Genomic DNA, 18,283 nt, shown 5'->3' on the forward strand with positions numbered 1-18,283 from the left:
CTCAACAGGACCTGGAAAAACTAGTCCATGCATTCATCTTTAGTAGGCTTGATTACTGTAACAGCATCTTTACAGGTCTACCTAAAAAATCAGTCAGACAACTACAGCTCATTCAGAACTCTGCTGCTCGAGTCCTCACTAAGACCAAAAAAGTGGACCACATCAGTCCAGCTCTGAGGTCTTTACACTGGCTGCCTGTCCGTCAGAGGATAGACTTTAAAGTTCTGATGCTGGTCTATAAAGCTTTGAATGGTTTAGGACCAAAATACATCAGTGACCTCCTGACCCAGTATGAACCTTCCAGATCCCTCACGTCATCTGGATCCGGTCTTTTATCAGTTCCCAGAGTCAGAACCAGACACGGAGAAGCTGCATTCAGCTTTTATGCTCCTTATATCTGGAACAAACTCCCAGAAAGCCTCAGATCAGCTGAAACACTCAGTTTATTTAAATCCAGGTTGAAGACTCACCTGTTCTCAGCTGCATTTGAATAAAGCACCAAATCCACACTTTTAAGCTTAAATTTCAAAACTTACATTTAACTACTGATTTTATCTACTGTTCTGATCTGTTTTGATTTTATATACTGTTTTGTTTGTTTGTTTGTTAATTAGTTAGTTTGTTTGCTTGTTTTAATCAATTTTAAATCATGCTTTTTATTTGTTTTTGTTTCTAATGTCTCTGTAAAGCACTTTGAATCACCTTGTTGTTGAATTGTGCTATACAAATAAACTTGCCTTGCCTTGCCATCAGAAGGGCTCAAACCTCCTGCTGTTTCTACTGGACCATAAATTCTACTTTATGATCATCTTCAAAAATAAAAACGTGAGTTTATTTGTGAACTCTGTGAAATGTGTCTGATGTTTAGTTTGAACCAATCCTGTGTCAGCTGCAGCCACATCATTGCCACACATACAAATGTTCCTGTTTAGACCTGCTGGCTGTCAATGGGCTTCATTCCATTTCAGACTGCCGGTGGTTGGCTGTGATCTAAACTCAACATGGCCCCTGTGTTAGAAGAGCCTCTGATTTTAAACTTTGCACATTTAATAGTTTCTTTCCAACACTGTGGAGCTACCAGCCCAGTATATGTAGCCACAGTAGATGGAGTTATCAAGCTGGACTGACAAACATCAGGATTCATGTGATCCCTACATGTGGACCTTTCACAGATGGATCCAAGTGCAGATTCAACTCTGCATTACATTTGACTTCAGCTGTTACACACTTTCTAGCTGTGTCACTTCCTGCTTTTTGGATCAGATAGTTTATCCATGTCCACAAATGTTTGGCTGCATGTTTTTATCATCTATATTTCCAGTCTTCATGCAGCCGATATTTCATGTGAACTCCAACCTGCCAGCTGCCATCATGTTTTCAGGGTTCATTCAGTGTTGAAATGTAGGACAAACAGCAGCACATGTTCTCTAAATGTTTGCAGTCATTTTAAATGAAGCTGATACTACATGAGACATTTTCCATATTTACTGTCTTTGAACAGAGAATAATAAAGCCATCAAACATATACAGGATTATGCAAATACAAACTTCTGTGGTGCATTTGATGACCTGCAGAGGAGAACAAGTCGGGCTTTTCAGCCCTAACACAACCTCTTTGTTCTCAATACTACAAAACCTTCAAAGGCTGATATGCAAGTTTGCATGAATCACCAACACAGTAGTGTTTGTTTCTAGTGTAGTTATAAATAAGCTGATCAGATATCTGCTGACTGATTAGATCCAGTATCTATTACAGATGAACTGGATATCACAGCGCATGTTGTTGATCCGTCATATCAAACTAAACCGTGTTGCTGGTGTAAATATCCTCCAATAAAGTCAGATGAGGGCTACTGTTGCCAGGTAACGATGATGTCACACTGGATCTTCTGATCTTTAGCATCGTAGCGCTCGGAGTCTGATGTTGGCTCATGTGTTGTTAAACACCAACATGACGTTCTACTAGTCAAGGAAACACCTTCACCCACTGATGCTGATCACACAGACCCACTAATAGAACTGTTTTATCAGGTTTATGCAGCGTCAGCATTAATGTCACATTTAATCAGACCACATTTACATTACAAGCCCACTACAACCATATGGAACTCCAAAGTGTTCAAAATTAAATAAATAAATAACTCATGATGAAATAAATAACTATGTGAATAAATAAGACACAGATATGTAATGTGAGAATGATATTGTGAAATAATTGAACACATTTTGAAAAAAAGCTCATTATTGTGAAATATATTGCATTCTGCTATTTACCGTATTTTCACGACCATAAGGCGCACTTAAAAGTCTTAGATTTTCTTCAAAAAGTACGGCGCGCCCTATAGCGCAGTGCGCCCTTTGTATTGTAAGGAGGACGTAGTAGAGAACACCATGAGAACGCTAAAGGGTGAAGTGTGTGCGTTGACTTTATTGCACATACCTGTATAAAAGAACAGGTATGTGCGTTATGCAGGACACCGTTGTTTTAACAACCCTGAAAATGGCAAAGAGACACGCTTACGAAGCACAGTTTAAACTGAAGGCCATCAGCTACGCGGAGGAACATGGAAATCGAGCAGCGGCGAGAGAATCTAAGATTAATGAATCGATGGTTCGCAAGTGGAGGAAGCTGGAAAACAAGCTCCGACAGGTCAAGAATACGCAGCTGAGTTTCCGCGGACATAAGGCGATCATCGAGCAAAGAACGAGCGGGAGAAGCGTTTCGACGGTCACCATTCGGCTAAAAGCAGTTTCACTTTCACTTTTTATGAAACGGTGCAATTTTTCCATCCGGACCAGGACTACGGTAGCGCAGCAACTTCCAGCGGATTATAAGGAAAAGCTGGCCATCTTCCGCTCCTACTGCAGCAAACACATCGGCGACAAACACATCCAGCGATGGATGACCGATGGAGACCACAGTTTCACCAAGAGTGGAAGGCAGCGCCGGGCGAGTTACGCCACAATTTGCCAATGGATTGTAGATGCTTGGGCTAACATGTCTGCTGGCTCTGTTGTAGGAGCTTTCGCAAAAGCCGGCATCATTTCCGAGGAGCCGCACGGCACGGAAAGTGACTCTGACAGTGAAGAAAGTGAACCTGGCATGTTTGATGGAGATTTAGCGCAGCTGTTCAATTCAGACACAGAGGATGAGGACTTCGATGGGTTTGATTGATGATAAAAATGTGAGTACCAAACTTTGTTTTGCTCCTGCTTTATTTTTAAATACGCACACTTGTATGCTTGTGTGTTGTTGATGATGACGATTACTGGTAATAAAAATGTGAGTAAGGTACCGAACTCAGGTTTGCTCCCGCTTTATTTTTAAATACGCATACGGTACTTGTATGCGCCCTATGATCCAGTGCGCCTTATGTGTGTGTTAAATACAGTAATGGCACACATAACTGAGACTGCGCCTTTTAGCACAGTGCGTCTTATGGTCGTGAAAATACGGTAAATTTACTTATTATTGTGAAATATTATTTCATGATCATTATTTTTCACAATAACAGAGATTATTCCTGAGGCATTTTATTTATTCCCAGCCATTTTTAATCCAAAATGTCCTTTTTTTCAAAGTCAGTCTTTATTTCAAAATCCCGTTTTTCCCAATGGCCTATTTATTTCATTATTATTACACATTATTTGACCACAAGCAATCTTTTCTGGTTTGACGCCGTCTTTGTAGCCAGAAACCAGCTCTCTCCTCGGCTTCCTCCACTACACGCTTCCCCCACGCCAGTCTCCTCCGTCACTATAAAGGGGAGAGTCATGAGCTCCATCACCCTCACCTGTGCCGTCCAACGTCCCGCCACCAGCCTCCACTGCAGCAGGCCAGAGACCACACCCCTGCCACAATAAGTAAAAGTATATCCTTGCTGTACCCTTAATGCTAAATGTGCTAAATTAACCGCTGCCTTTGCCCCTTTGGGATTATTCTTATGTCACTGGGATGTTGACCTTTGACCTTCACATTAGAGAGATGGGCAGACATAATTAGTGTATGAATTTTAAAGTAACAGGTAATAAAGAGAGTGTAGCAAATGTAGTCAGGTTTATTACTCTGTATCACACATGAGTGCCCGAGGGAGGCGGGGCTGACTGGGGAGACACAGGAAACAGAGAGACAGGGCTGACTCGACATGAAACGATGAAACGTGGGACACGGGAACAGAAACTAAACACAGGCTGAAATGAACACTGAGGGAGGGAGAACTAAGATTACTGAGAGCCTGATAAATAAGAAGAACAAAAACCAAGAAAAACAAGAGTCAAAGAAAACCAAAAACACAAAGCATTGGGCCAGGACCCACTGCTGTGACATTTATATGTGATAAAAACATTAAAAACTGCTCAGATGTTGAAATCTTTCTACGTATACTTTAGGTTCAGCTCTCCAGCCTGGCATTTGGTTAAGCATGATTCAAACATTTGATTTTGTTTAACTGGTTTTAATTATAGTTACTTTTTGTGAACATTTGTTGCAGCATTTAAAAATACATCATTTATTTTCAAACTTTTATTTGATTTAGAGCATCATATTTGACCAACGTAAATGTTTTAATTTCATATAAAATAACTGAAGCAGTGAACTAAATATCTGAAATCTTTCCTTCCTTAAAAGTTATAATCCTACTTAAGTTATAGTGCAAACGCTTAAGCAACAAATATACTTGATGCTAATTAATTAATATTTCCCTTTGATGTTGCAACTATGCGGTCACTTCTGTCTTTAAACAAAATAATATTTTCCAGTTACAGAAATCATAAAGTCCAAACTACACTGAAAAAAATATGTTGTTGGATTTACTTAATTCAATGGTGGACATTTGTTGCACACAGATGTTTTGCTTTGGCAGCAACTTAAACAATTGAGTTAAATTAACACAATTTATTCATGTTCAATAAGCCTGTGCAATTTGTGTTGATAAAATGTGACTTAAACATGTTTTGATGAAGTAATTTGAGCTCTTGGAATATTTTAATCCTTCACAATTTTCTCACTTTATCCCAACACCATTCAATAACTTTTACCCAATACTACTTGGTCACTTAAATACTACATGTTATCTTCAAATTACATTTTGCTATTATATTCTAGTATCAAATACACAATTTTCAAATGGAGGCCTTATAACACATTATATTGTTCTCTTCCAAGATGGTTGCTGGCATCCACCAGTAACCTTTCAAAACAAAATGTCTAATTTCACTGCATTGACAGTAGGTAAAGAATTAAACTGACATTACTCCTCCACTGAATCTACATAAATCAACAGTTAAATAATGTCAGTTCTTCCGTGTTCTCTGGAATCAATCACAGCAAAGAAATTAGACTGTTTCTTTTGAAAAATGTTGGGAAAGAACAAATCAAGATCAAAAATCAAGATTCAGTTAAACAACAATTATAACTAAACAATTTGAGATAATGTTAGTTTCCATTAACATTAAATTAGGTTACTGAATTGGCAAACACCTTCCTATTAACATTACCCATTTTACCCCAATAACTAAAGAAATTAGCACTTGCAGGTCAAAACCTTTATTCAAGAGATGCAAAAATAACATTGATACAGTGACTGTCAAAAATTACAGCACTGATCATACTGTGACATGTTGGTTCAAAACAGCACACTTAGAAATATTCAACGTTCTTTACTTCAACTGAATGAAACTGAAAACACCATTTCACACGACCCATATGGGATATTTAGACTGTATAACTGTTCACTCTACATCTCTTCACTAGTAAAAGAAAGAAAAAATACAAAGAGAAATTTAAAAATGCTGCCAAAATGCTGCACAGAGCAAAAGGAAAAACAAACAACAACAAAAAAATGGCCCTGTCCTCATGGCAGTTGCAGTGTATATAAAAATGAGCCCTGCGATCTGTTCCTGGAATTGAGCTTCAAAAATGCAGCAGAACAAGTGTGAGATTTAAATGTCTTCTCACCTAGAGCTGATCAACTTGCATGCATAACAGTGAGCTTTCCTTGCAGGAGCAGTTTTGTCTTAGTTGTGAGCTTTTCTTGTACCGGACTCTGCGCCCCAATTTTAGTGTCAGACCACACCTTCAGAGTATTCCATCAGAACCAACCACGACGCAAGAGGAACACTGATGACGTGCAACCCCATGACCCAATCTGGGGCAGTGATGTACCAGCGGAGTTCAAGTTGTGGACCACCAGACAGAAGGTCCTGCACTCACTGTTCCCATGGGTCGGAACTGGAAAAAACACGTTAAGAATTGAGACTCTTGACTACCAATTTGGACTTTTCCTGAACAGCTCAACAAAGATAAATAAGGCTCAGAATGAGGAAATCGACGCGATCAGAATAGTGGTCATGCAACACAGGGTCGCCCTGGACATGATTCTCGCTGAGAGAGGGGGCCTCTGTGTCTTATTCAACACCACTTGTTGCACCTATATCCCGGACAACGTGCACTCCTTGACCATGACCACCGCCCTAGACAAGTTGCGACAACTGAGTAATGCGCGGCAACAAGACTATGTCACGAACAATGAGGACTGGCTGACCTGGCTGCTGAGTGGCAGCTGGAAGACCCTCGTGATAAAAGGACTCGTACTGATAGGAGTTCTGCTTCTATTATTGTGCTTGTTTTCTACATGTGTCCTACCATGCATAAGATCCATGATTGACAAAATGGTACAGGCCACAGTAATTACCTATGTTGGACTGCCACTAGAAGATGAACCGGATGAAGAAGATTTAGTATAGAAACACACACACACATACTGAATGATGCTACAATTGAAAATGTTATAATCAAGTGATTGTTGGCTGATAATAAAGTATGATTAAGTGAAAAATATTAACATCAGGAGGGGATGTTAAAGAAGAAACGCTTTAATGAGTTTTATGTTGCATTAAAGTACATGTTCATATTTTACTCTTAATAGGAAAAGAACAAAATGTACTACTCGCTCTGTTTATAGAAAGAGGAAGTTCACCCTATGACATTTATACGAACTTAGACACACACACACACACACATATGCAAAATTAGAGGAAACTGCTATGCTTGTTTCACCCTGCTATAAATAATAAACGACTACTGCAGCTCGGTGTGAGTCCTCTCTGAGCCCTCACCCGTGCAGCACGTTAACCGTCTCCAAGTGTCTCAGTGTTGTTTATTCACCTGTTTGATAACTGTAAATCTCTGACAACAGTTTATTTATACCATCTTCACGTGAACACATTCAAGAACATAACAGATGAAGAAACATTAAAAACTTCCACACTACATGAAGCAAGAAAAATAGTTTATTCCTTTATGTAGAAAAAACAGAAACATCAAACATCTCCAAGACTCTCTTTGAAAGAACTAAAAACCTTTGTTCTCATGGTCCAATCATGAGTGAACTCCCCGATGAAGCCTTGTGTGCTAAAACATGTCAGAGTTTTAAAGGTTAAACATGAGTTTCCAAAACGTTTTGCTGGAGAACAATGAACTATTTGACTGAGTTTCAATCATTTACAGACGAGCAAAACCAGGACAAAGAAAAAAGGACAAAACTGACTCAGTAAAAAACAGAAAAGAAGATCCCATGTAGATCTGTATTATGTAGAAGTTCAGCCCAGCAACCAGTTCAGTTCAACACAAGTTTAAATGATTCTATCTGAACTCTGTGGAGCCTGATCTCAAGCTTTTTGAGTCTGACACAGAAACCAGAGGATCTTTCTGTGTCTTCAGATTCACTGTGATCCAGTGATGGGAGTGATTTCAGCCCTGAGTGATCGCGCTGATGTTTGCACAGAGCAGACAATGAGGTGAATGTTTGGGCACACTGGTCACAGCTGTAGTTTCCTTCCATGTGTGCACGTTCATGAATGTTACGATGACCTGACTGTGAGAAGCTTCTCTCACAGTAGATGCACTTGTAGAGTCTCTTTCTGGTGTGGATCTGTTGGTGTCGTCTCAGGTGATGTGGAGATTTAAAAGTCTTCTCACACAGGTCACATTGATAAGGTCTCTCCTCAGTGTGGGTAAATATGTGTTGTTGTAACTGTGCGTCTGTTGTAAAGTATTTGCCACACTGTTCACAGCAGTACACATCATGTCTGGTGTGAATGCGTAGGTGTTTATTTCGGCTCCCTCTCTGGCTGAAAGTTTTTCCACAGATGTCACAGCTATATGCCTTAATTCCAGAGTGGGTAAATAGATGCCTCTGTAAGCTGCTACTGCGAGTAAAAGCTCTGCCACACTGATCACAGCTGTACGCTTTAACTCCACTGTGGATGAGTTGGTGTGTTTTTAGGGAACCCTTTGAGGAAAAAGACTTTCCACACAAGTCACAGCTGAACGGACTCTCTCCAGTGTGGATGACCTGATGCTGTTTTAGTTTAGCCCTCAGAGTAAAACCCTTCCCACACTCGTCACAGCTGTATGGCTTAATTCCAGAGTGGGTAACTAGATGCCTCTGTAAGTGGCTACTTTGAGTAAAACCCTTCCCACACTGATCACAGGTGTATGGCTTAATTCCAGAGTGGGTAACTAGATGCCTCTGTAAGTGGCTACTGTGAGTAAAAGCTCTGCCACACTGATCACAGCTGTACGCTTTAACTCCACTGTGGATGAGTTGGTGTCTTTTTAGGGAACGCTTCCAGGAAAAAGACTTTCCACACATGTCACAGCTGAACGGTCTCTCTCCAGTGTGGATGACCTGATGCTGTTTTAGTTTAGCCCTCACAGTAAAACCCTTCCCACACTCGTCACAGGTGTGTTTTTTCTCTCCCTTTCTTCTGTGAGGTTTGTCGGCCTCCTGAGAGCGCTGACTTCTGGCTCCATGTTGGTCCTGCAGTGACAGAGATACAAACAGAGGCAGTGAGTGAAATGCAGTCGTGGAACAAACTCAACCTTCAAACTCCATTAACACTAGTTTTAAACCTGAAGGTGGAGCGTGGCACCAAACACCACTTAAACCCCCGGAGAGCAGCCATTTGGCTTTTAGCTAGGCTTTAGCTTCAGACAAGTGGAAGCTAAATGGGCTAGTCATTCATATGTATATTAGGTTGTTACCTGGGAATTCTGGAGGGAGGGGAGTGGGGGTGTGTGATTGAGGGGGTGGGGGAGTGGAGTGTTTCAGTTTGCCATCTTAGGGAGAAATCAACACACATGGGTGTAGGTCCTTTGTTGCTGACATTTATTGATAAAAACAGTACAAAAAACCAACCATTTGTACACATATTTACAAATAATAATAAAAAGTGAGTGAGTACATTTCAACATTTTCAGCAATCACTCACAATCCTAGCACTGCCATGGTATCTGTAGTCTGCATTTACCACATGTGTATCTGTAGCAGTGAACACATCGCACAGTGGCATGATTGTTCTTGCATTTGTGTTTGACCTGACACGTGGCTCTTTTTCCAGGGCTCGGTGTGGAGGGTTGTGTCCAAAGCAACTGTTCTTTTCTTGCCTTCTTCGCAGCTACATGAGAGTGAGCCAACTCTGTTGCAAGCTCCACCAGGAAGTCCACCCGTCTTTCCTTCATCCCGGTGCATGCTTGATACAGCACATGTGCATTCAGTGCTGCCATGTCAATCATGTTATAAAACACGGCAACTGGCCAGCGCCGTGTTCCTCTGCGGACAGTGTACTCCCGAACCATCTGGTCCATCACATCCACGCCACACTTTGTTTTGTTGTAAAGGGTGACAGTGTTTGGCTTCCTTTTGGTAGTGTTATCAGTCTGAACCACGCTGTGCATGCTGCTAAGAATATAGACTGTCTTCTTCCGTTTGGCCGCATACGCCGTCAGCGTGGCAGCAGAGGTTGAAAACACCTAAGAAATAAGATAAATTGTTTTTTCCATAGCCCTTTTACACATAATGAAACACATAAACATAGAACCACAAAAGACCTGCAACATACCTGAGTGGTGAATTCACCACTCAGGTATGTGTAAGTGTACACAGGTAAGTGTAAAAGGGCTATGGAAATAACAATTTATCTTATTTCTTAGGTGTTTTCAACCTGGCCAGTTGCCGTGTTTTATAACATGATTGACATGGCAGCACTGAATGCACATGTGCTGTATCAAGCATGCACCGGGATGAAGGAAAGACGGGTGGACTTCCTGGTGGAGCTTGCAAGAGAGTTGGCTCACTCTCATGTAGCTGAGAAGAAGGCAAGAAAAGAACAGTTGCTTTGCACACAACCCTTCACACCTAGTCCTGGAAAAAGAGCCACGTGTCAGGTCAAACACAAATGCAAGAACAATCATGCCACTGTGCGATGTGTTCACTGCAACAGATACACATGTGGTAAATGCAGACTACAGATACCATGGCAGTGCCAGGATTGTGAGTGATTGCTGAAAATGTTGAAATGTACTCACTCACTTTTTATTATTATTTGTAAAAATGTGTACAAATGGTTGATTTTTTGTACTGTTTTTATCAGTAAATCTCAGCAACAAAGGACATACACCCATGTGTGTTGATTTCTCCCTAAGATGGCAAACTGAAACACTCCAAGTTGGTGACTTTTGGAGATTTATTTCCCTGGATGATTGAGAATGCATCAAGATGAAACACAAAAGGGAAGTTCACAGCTTTTAGCAGCTCCCCCACCCCCTCGTTCACACACCCCCACTCCGCTTCCCTCCAGAATTCCCAGGTAACAACCTAATTTACATATGAATGACTAGCCAATTTAGCTTCCACTTGGCTGAAGCTAAAGCCTAGCTAAAAGCCATTTGGCTGCACTCCGGGTTTTAAAGGTAGAAAGGTAGAAGCCTGGGACTCCTAGTGTTTTAAAGGTCTCTTAACCCCACCTGCTGGTAGTTCTAACACATTACATCCAACCTGCTGTTAAAGATAATTCATGACTGTTCAAAGACTAAAATCATGCCCATCCCTCCTGATTGTACACACACACACACACACACACACACACACACACACACACACACACACACACACACACACATTATTTTATAATTTAGATTATTTTGTTGTTTCCTATTACATATTTCTATAATTTGTATAGATTTATACAGAATTATTCAGTGATAATAAATCCTATGTTTGTTTATTCTAAAGGAACCCCGTTAGCTTCCACAACAGATGTTGCTCGTCTTCCGTCAAATACTCACATAAAATATTACACAATAAAGTGGATTCAAGATATCCACATAATTTCACTCTTACATCCACAGTGACGTTTCACAATTGTTCAAATATAAGCAATCAATAATAATAATAATAATAATATCAATAACATTGAGGCACATTACACAAATTTCAAAAACAAATCATGTCTTACAATATTTACAACAACTAAAAGCTCTGTAAATCGGCTTTTAAGTGTTCATTGAAGTTTTGAATAATTCTCTAATTTTTTAAGGCAACTTATTCCACTTAAAAGTTGCTCTAAATGTAACAGTTTTACAAAACGTTACTTTTAACTCGAGCATTTACTAAATTGCAGCTTGTTGAAAACTGTGTAATATGATGATGTATTTCATCTGGATATGCAGCTGAGCAGAATAAATGTGGTGTGTTTAACAGAATTGCTTTCTTTAGAACTACAAGTAAGCCATAGAATATTTTAGCCTGTACAGGAAGCCAAGAAAGGTTATTATGCATTTGATCAATATTAGTATAGTATGAACATCTTCACACTAATCTGGACGCCTTATTCTGGACTAACTGAAGTCTGTTAAGATCTGTCTTATTAGCTGCTGACCAAATGATTGAACAATACTCCAGATGAGACATTACTAGTGCATTAATGACATCTTTCATAATGAAGAAGTGATACACAAAGAGCATTTCATAGCCATAGCTATGCCTTGTCGGCAGAGTTATGTGACATTAGTGATGTTTGTACTTTCAGCGTTAACTTGGTTTTAAAGCCTTTAAAATATACGCCGTTCAATAGTCGACCTTCATCTGACAGAGAATGTGATGATTTTGTGGATAATTAAAGTCAGTCATATATCCACAAACACAACAAGCTGAAAGTCAGTGATGCTGCTCGGTTTGCAGTCCTGAACATCACGGCACAAGCAGGATCCACTGCACTGTTAATGTTAGCTGTGTTATATTGCTGCCTCTGTTCGGTGGTGTCGAGCCAAACGCACTTTAACGTGTGTTTGAACGAGCTGACGGTTCACTCGTTAAGCTGAAAGAAAGATGCTTTAATCACAGCAGTCACACATGTGTCCACTGCACCATCTGGAACTCTTCTTGTTTACACTCGTAATAACACAAACACTAAATCCTGCTTCTCTGGTGCTGTTGTGTAGCAGTGTGTACACCTGAGACTGTCACCTGTCTGTCTGTCCTGCACTCTCTCTCTGTTTCTTTCTCTCTGATTGTGGAATAAAAGTATGAACATGTGTTTATAAGTTACACTTGTGTTTGAATCCTGCAGCTTATCACACATTTGATTTCCATGTGTGACGACTGCAAGTGTCCAGAGTGAGGACAGACTGAGGGAGCCACTGCTGCACATCATCTGTGAGGCTTTGCAGCCCTGATGATCCACCAGGACAAACTCAGCAGTGTGTGAGGAAGAGGAGGAGGAAGAGCCAGCAGCAGCTGACAGATGGAGAGAATAGACAGACTGTTCCCTGTTTGTGAAGGACTGCTAGGAAAGTTTAACATAACTGTCTGTGCTGAATCAGTCTTATTAGGTAATGTTCAAATAATGTGATCATCCCAGTGTTTCCAGTGTGGGAGAAAGTACTCAGGGCCTTCAAATTACACACTATGAAAGGCAGCAACAAGTTTAATGTTCAGAAACCTAAAGTCTGTATCAGCAGCAGAATGGAGCTAAAAATAAATGTTGGTTTCAGTTCTATGAAGCTTTGAGTGTTTTGGATCAGCAGCTGCTGTGTTTGTTGCATCATATTGCTGTAACTGTTTATATGCTTTATATATTCTGAGCTAAGTTGATCTATAGTGTTACATCATATTCTATAAGGATGTTATGTGTTTGTAGACTTTCTGCCCAGTTTGACCCATTTAGCAGAAGTCAGCCTGTTTAAGGCTCTGATATCTATTCTGTGTGACTTAAAGCAGTTATGACATGGTCTGATTTTCTCACCCAATAAAGGAATATTTCATATATCAGTCTACTCTTCATTCTATCAGACACAGTTATCACAGCTCCTACATTTGCTTTTTACACATATATGTAAGCATTGAGCCACATTTAGTACCAACATATTAAATGAACAATATTTGTCCCTTATATATGATACATCTATATACACACTGTCACAGATACTTGTCTGTGAGTGAAGTGATTAATATAATAACTATAATATTGGCCATATTATATTTACATTACCACAGTGAGATGACTTTAGTCTCATGAACAACATCAGCTAATTGTTATTTACAGCTAATCTTAAACGACTGTTCAGCACAGAAATGAAGCCCAACAATCATGTTTCACAGTCCTGTGGTCTCAGCCTCAGATACTCATCAAATCACACAGAGCTCATGTAGAAACAAATGAACTAAATATGTTCTCCTTCATTTCTGTCAAACAAAGCTGTATGAAACGTTTCCAGCTGTTAGTATCATGGTTGCTAGGCAACCTGGGCAGCGCGACGGAGGCTAGACGTCCCATTTCACGAGCCTACGAGCCCCGCACTTCGGCCTTAGCGGTCTTTGAGTACGCGGCCCTTGAGGACTTTAAAGCTGCAGAACCTGAATCGGGATACAGCCATGATGATCTCCAGCCTCGTGCTCGCCAACATTCTCACCTGAGTTAAGAAGACGATCACTGAAATGGTCTCAGCAGGTCCTTTGATGACAGCAATGAAATGCAGTGGTAAGGCTTTTTGGGGATTAAGTTCGTTTTCATGGCAAAGAAGGACGATGCAGTTCATCTGATCACTCCTCATAACATTCTGGAGTGCAGGCAAAATGCTATTATAAAAACTTAAGCAGCAACTTCTCCAGGTTCCAATATTTATGCAATTCTCAAACCTTTTGGCCACGACTGTATAACCTCTTCTGAAGTTTAGTGGATATTATACATGGTTATGCTCAGGATGTGTCGGCCAGTTTCCACTGGAAACGCCTTTTGGTTAAACTGTCAGCGAGGAATTTGCATTTGCACTGTTACATTTTTATATAACTTTAATGCACATAAACAACAGCTGCTTGTTTCAGTGAAAATACATTGATGGGTTTTTAATAAAGTTGTGCAGCTGTAAAGTATTTTGTCTGGTGTCAATTCTATCGTCAGCTACATCGTTATGGCAAATGTTCAAATGTATATGGTGATAAATATCTTTGGTCATATGGTCCTGCTCTGTCTGTCACCTTCTGTGTTGAGCTCATTGTTTCCTCTGTAGTGGCTGAGCTGAGTCCAAGTAGCTGAAAATGTTCCTCTGCTGCTCCGTCAGACTCTCCTCCTCCTGCTGATCAGCTGGGACACAAAACAGATCTTTGTTAGGCTCCACACTGCACTGAAGAGTCAAAGTGTCTCATATGTTCATCTGACAAGTAAAAGAACACATTTTTGTTTCCCGAGGTGGGCAACTTGTTGGAAACAAACACAAAAGGTTTGAGCACTGATACCTCCCATTGCTGGCATTGAAAGATGCAACGCCAGCAATGTGGATTGTCAAGACTCAAACCAATCATCAAGTAAAGACAACAGGGATCATTTGTTTCTGTTTATTTAGCATTCACAGCATTTGTAGTTGCCTTCTGTGCAGGGGAAGTCCACGCACACTGTGTGGTACCGCCATCCGCAAAAGGTGCATTCAACCTCTGTAAGAGAAACGAGATTGTCTGAGACTGAAATGATATTAACTAAAGAAGTGGTGATTTGTAAAACTTCACATTTTGATCCGGGACGTACTCTGCATGAAAACAAGCGCTCACTCTTCCTGCTCAACAAATGACAAGGGCGGAGCCTTATACCACGTGATACAGAAGCTGTGCCGTGTGATGCTAAAATTAGCAGGGAAACAACAACGGAGAGCACGTCAGGGATGACGAGAAAGTGACAGGAGAAAATCCGTCCCGGTCAACCACCCAAACATCAATAACGGGAACCTTATACAGCGCTTCCCTATACCCGTCGAACTCCCGCAGGCACAAAGACATTACGGAGGCTATCACTTATCACCTGACCAAAGATATGGCTCCATCAACACTGTGCAAAACGAGGGATTTAGGAAAACGATCAACACCCTAGACAAACGCTACACAGTGCCGTCCCGCAACTATTTTTCTATTGTTGCACCACCTGCTCTGTACACGCAGCGTCGAGCAACGGTGGAGACGGAATTTCAAGCAGGACAACATTTTGCTGCAACAACAAAACGTGAGACATTTGTTGTTTTATGTTTATTTATTGTTATGAGAGAATCATGATCTCAATTCTAAGCCAAAAAATCGTGATTCTCATTTTATGCAAAATCGTGCAGCCCTAACATTAACACAAAACTATTGTTTCACCAGAGAAACACACATGAAGAGAGAGAGAGAGACAATAACAGCTACCAAACAGTCGTCATAATTCGTCACACAATGAGAAAAGGACAAATCAACAAGTAACAATGACTAATTAATATTAAAATCTGTAACATAATGTATTGTTTGGAGTTTAGTCTGATTGGTTCAGGATGAGCTGCCATTATCCAATCACACGTCTGCTTACCTGCATCTTTTCTCTTTTTTCTAACCTGAGCACCTGATGGCTTTGAACTTTTGTTGTCCATCTTCCATTGGTTTGAATTTTGCGCTCCAGTACAAACACAAATCCCCCAACCCGAGGATCAGCACAATTAACCTAACAGACCTACACCTTAGTTCACAGATTCACTTTGTCTAAGGTTGATTTCTGGGATTTCACACAACCCAGGATTCAGATCGTGAATCCATGATGGGCTTGGATTTACATCATTATAAATGAAATGTGCTCTACTTGGAAGCAGCCGGCCCCGCCCCTTTTGACGGGTTGTGTGAGACTTTAAATCATCAAACTGTAAATTATAAATTTAAATTGTCATTGATCCTTTACCCCAAGTCCTAAAGTGTAGATTTATTTTCTTACTCTTCTTATATTTATTGTTTGTTTACTTGCACCGCTGTAACTGCAGCCTCGTCATCTCGTCTCTCTATCCGGTTGTTCAGTGATGACGCGACGAATCCTACTTCTGGGCCTAAAGTAGTCTGCGTTTAATATAGCTTTTGTGTTGTTAACATGTTTAATATTATGTATTTTCTTCTATTTGATCTCAAAAAGCTCCTAAAACAGTCAGTGATCACTGTTGACCTCCCTCGGCTTTTATTACCGCTAATCATTTATTTAAGCTCAGTTTTTAAAACCTTAGGATGTAACTACAGCCCAGCCCATGCAGCAGTATATGAATGACTAACCTCGTATTGTGGATGGATTATCTCAGTTGTTCTCCTGGCTGAAGTTTGGTCCTTTTACAGCATCCTGCCATGCGATTACATTTGTTCCTGACCACCGGGAACACTCACATTAACTTTTATCGAGTGGAAAAAAAGTTATCTTGTTTATATTATGCTAACATAGCTGTGTCGCTAGCGGTCACGTAGCACATCATTATATACCAGCTAGCCCAACTTCAGTAACCCTACAAACATCACTGCTGTTTAGTTTTCTGTCTTCATTTATGCTGGAAGTGATAGCAGAGCTGTACGTTTGAATTTGTTTCCAAAACCCCGCAGTCAGGACCTGCTATATTGTATTTAGATGGAAGCTAGCGAGCTAACTTCCTGCTAACTTCTAACTCCGTTAAATGTCATAAATTCCGTTTTCATGGATGCCTGGATGTTAAACTCAATTGTTACACCTGGTAGAGCAGAACGCTGATCATTTTATTAAAGATGAAAGACTTTAGACAGTTTTTCAACTCTCAGTAATGCCATAGTGATCGTTTGATATATGGACCTGCAGCGGAGTTTAGACCCAGACACGGCTAGTGACGTCAGACTGAACAACCGGATATGCTGGACTGTCTGTAGCGGAGATGACAATAAAGTTTACTTTGACTTCAGCAGCGCGCAGGCGCACCGAGGGCTCTCGCGCTCACTTTGTAGAATTTAGAAAAAACATCGGTGCAGATTATAAGTCTGTATCATAATATCTGTTTGTTGTGTTGTTTTTATTTTGTTTTGCGAGTTGGTTATTAGATGCCGCTCCAGCCAGCCAGAGACTCCCCGCCGCCCCGCCCTCTCCTCCCTGTGCCGCCAGCAGCACCTCGCAAACGGAGGGCGCCCTTACTCCCAGCAAATGGCTGATAGAAAACCGATCGGTGCCTACGAATTTCCCAATATGCGCTGGCATGACGTCGGGGAAGCATGGGTACGACCGATTCTTTTATTTTTTTCTTGCCAATACCCGTGATGCCCCCCCCACCACGATGCATTCTATTGGTTTGCACACTTACACACACCCAGCTGTGGTTTCCTGTTTTGCTGGACTCTGGAGAGCCCCGCCTTTAACGCTCTTCTCTCACAGAGAGCAACAGAAAACTTGGAAAAACTCCAGATTGACTGAACTCAGTTCAAAGTTACCTTGACACCTTTAGATGTGAGACGTAGTGATGGTCCGCTTGAAGCTGACGCTCCGGTGCGTGTGTCAGAAAGATCAACGCGCTGCTTCAGAAGCACCGTGTCGAGGCTTGATTTGTTTGGCCAGAGTCACGTGATCAGTGACGTCTGAAGCTTCGTTTAGAACGTACCTTTTTTTAAATCAAACTTTATTGAAACACAATGAGTATACAACATACAAACAGATGAAGTTTACAAAAGAACAGAACATGAACATACAGAACCAGGAGTAAAAAAATTATGATATGAGTAGGCGAAAAAAATCAACATATTGTAACGTGCAGTGGAGATGAAGCCAGCCGCGGAGGTGTGCAGGTGGATAGCGAATGAGCAACAGCTTCTGACTTTCCAAAAAGTACTCATTTATTTACAATATCAAAAATAAAAGTGCTACCTCTACCACACATTACTAAAGAGCACACTAGTCCGCGTACACACGGGAGCATCCATTACAGGAGGAGTGCGAAGAAGAACAAAAAGGGGGTGACACCAGTCGTGAGACAGGAGGCGCCGCCATGTGGTGATACACTGCATTACAATAGCAACTATTACATAGTCCCCCCCTGGTGAGAAAAAGGCTGTCCTCAGCCGTACACAGCTGAAAAAGCACACACCACACCTAACAGTACCCTATACATAGAGGTTACAGCTAAGATTGGTGCACACACACAGGGCAAAAGACCATTTAAAAA

The 18,283-nt window shown here is 40.9% G+C and overlaps 2 long non-coding RNA genes across 2 annotated transcripts in view; both read right to left on the reverse strand.

The window, feature by feature from the left end:
* LOC143415910 (uncharacterized) overlaps positions 1 to 6,243 on the reverse strand; it is a 366,388-nt gene extending 360,145 nt beyond the window's left edge. The window contains exon 1 of the long non-coding RNA XR_013096338.1: positions 5,957 to 6,243. This is a non-coding gene — a long non-coding RNA (uncharacterized LOC143415910). The remainder of the gene's footprint in view (positions 1 to 5,956) is intronic.
* A 2,235-nt stretch (positions 6,244 to 8,478) lies between these two features.
* Positions 8,479 to 17,738, reverse strand: LOC143415903 (uncharacterized). Its single transcript, XR_013096330.1, has 3 exons — positions 17,556 to 17,738; positions 14,319 to 14,424; positions 8,479 to 8,822 (listed from the first exon to the last, which is right to left on the reverse strand). It is a non-coding gene; the product is annotated as an uncharacterized LOC143415903 (long non-coding RNA).
* Between the last annotated feature and the right edge of the window lie 545 nt (positions 17,739 to 18,283).

The sequence above is a fragment of the Maylandia zebra genome, unplaced genomic scaffold, assembly GCF_041146795.1.
Source record: "Maylandia zebra isolate NMK-2024a unplaced genomic scaffold, Mzebra_GT3a scaffold11, whole genome shotgun sequence".
NCBI classification, from domain to species: domain Eukaryota; kingdom Metazoa; phylum Chordata; class Actinopteri; order Cichliformes; family Cichlidae; genus Maylandia; species Maylandia zebra.